Below are 2,680 nucleotides of genomic sequence, written 5' to 3'. Positions count from 1 at the left end.
TTTACTGTAGAGGATTTTAGTCTACAAAAAGATAATCAGTAAAAACTAATATATTCATTATTTTTTATACATTTTATTTGCCTGCATCAATGCTTATACTTTTTAGCTCGTATTCTTCTCGTACAATGCACATTACATTTTATTTATTTGATTTTCATTATTCCCACAGATACTTAAAACCAAAATATACACAATGCATACAAGCCAAAAACGAAACACAAACACTATGAAACAAGTACGTCATTATTAGGTGCCTTGCTCATTATTAAGAACAAAAGATATCAGACTTTTTAATGTGATTTTAGGCACCAATTTTTTATTTAATTTATTTAAGATTCAATATAGCTTTTTATATGACTGTCCTTTATATCTAACTACGTTTTGTAAACTACTAGTCAGCTCCCAGAGAAGTCACCTTCAACTACCACTAGTGCCATTAAAGCTCATTTTACGTAAGTATATAATTTTATTTAGCTGTAATTAGGTCCCATAATTTCAAAATTCTGTAATTGTGATTTGGTTCCAAAGAAGGCACCCAAAGTAGATTTTTTAAAATTTTCTCTTCCTTCGCCTCCGCGATGATAGTTCACTAGAATTGTGTTATCGGAAAACTGAAATGGGAGTTGCCTACTCACGCTCCTAGACAATATAATATATCCCCAAATTAAAAGTCGGAATCAGGCTGGATTTCATTTGAACCCCCGACAAAATTGTATCTCTAAATAATGTTTCATACAAATATCCACAGGTGCTATTCAAAGTATTGCAATGATATAGATGGATTAGTTTCACAATTCAAACGCAACCGAAATGCAAAAAATATAAAAATGTGGACAAGATTGATTGCTGTATAGTGACGAACAGCAATACTGGCATCTGTTGCTTTTTATGTTATTTTTGCTGTTTGCACTTTGGATTGTATGGAAAAATTGTCGCTGAAAAATCAATGTAGTTGTAATTTGATTTGAAGGTTTCATTTTTTAGTTACCTGTGCATAAACGAAGAAAGTAAATTAGTCTTTTGAATAAATTAAAACTCGTTCGTTATTTCTCATTTATTGCTATTTTAAACACTCTTAAGTAAACAGTGTATTGTCAAAATACATAATGTATATTAACGTAGTCAAAGTAATAACAATTATATATCGAAGTTAACATGTAACACGTAACTTTTTATAATAATGTACGGTTCCTGGGTCTCCGGAGTGCGTTAAATAATAAAGGATTTTAGTATTACTCTATATTAACCACTCGCGTGCAAAAATAGAATATAATCGAAATAATAAAATGTTAATTGCTATGTAACGAATAAATGCAAAGTAACAGTCGGAGAGAGTGCCTGCGTCTGGCTATACTCTCAGGGCGACTAACTCCGATGATTTAGTTAATTGCTATGAAACTAAGGAATGTAATGTAACAGTTGAAGAGAGTGCCTGCGTCTATACTCTCGGGGCGTAACTCACACGATTTAGGAAATTGCCACACTTATAAAACTAAGAAAGCCCGAGCCTACAGCCTTGGCTCGTACAAATAATATAACGATCTAAAAGCATAATAGTTCCCAGTTAAATATGTTCCTTAAATTTGTTGCATCTGTTTTTAGTTAAATGTAGTGTTCAGGATAGTGAGCATAATTGACTAACACCTAAACTGGAATGTCTAATCCAATTCTGGCTAATGGTGAATCCGTCAGGGGTAGTAATTGCAGCGTACATCCATAATTGCAATTGACGTCGTATGTTTGTGACACAGCTGCGTATTTTAGCTGTGAATTATGAAGATTCAACTAATTTCGTACCACCTAATTGTAACTGGGACAGGCTCTGATTAGGTTCATATAAATTCGAATAATAGCGATGTAATTATAAATGTTTCAAAGTAAATAACGTTGGAATTCTTAAGCGAGAAATATTTAAAATATTTTCTTAATTTAATTATTGTTTTGGTTCCTTTTCTTTAAGGTAAAATTTATAGGGTAGCTATTGGCCACTGAATCGCCAGAGACAGGATCGTCTACTAATAAATGGAAATCGGATTTGTCGGTCGGGGATATGTTCCTTATGCAAAAACCAACGCTATTGAAGGATTTTTGAACATTTCAAAGCAAGCTTTTGTTTTATTTTTTAGAGATTCCTTTTGAAAATTGCTAAATTTAGTTTGTCTCTTTGAGTAACGCTTTCATCTTTCTTGACAAAATCGCCATTCTATTTTTTTCAGTGTTGACTGCTGCCAAACATTAAGTTTAAATGTCCTTTACTTTCATCACAGAGCCCTCTATTAAATTTTAATAGAACTTAATGTCCAGTGGTTTTCGTTTAAATGCCACTAAATATCATGTTGTATGATGTTTCTTGTACTTTGTTTATCTTTACGTTTACGACATTATGTTAACTAAAAATTTAAAATTCCAATATTGAAACATCGTAATCAAATAGTTTTGATTTTAAATTGTTAGGCATATAATGTTTCATGTCATCGATAGATGCCGCTTTCTAAGAATAAAATAAATATTTACAAATTAAAAGTAAACGCCTTAAATATCTTTCACAATATGCTTCGCACTATTATTGCTTTATTTATGTTATTAGCTGTGATTAAAATAACATGGACTGTTATATTTTTTATTTCATTTCATAGCTAGCAACATTACATAAAAAAGTTATACACAAACAACATGGTGG

The sequence above is a fragment of the Pieris brassicae genome, chromosome 7 (assembly GCF_905147105.1).
Source record: "Pieris brassicae chromosome 7, ilPieBrab1.1, whole genome shotgun sequence".
In the NCBI taxonomy this organism is placed as follows: domain Eukaryota; kingdom Metazoa; phylum Arthropoda; class Insecta; order Lepidoptera; family Pieridae; genus Pieris; species Pieris brassicae.
Note: the sequence above shows the minus strand (reverse complement) of the source record.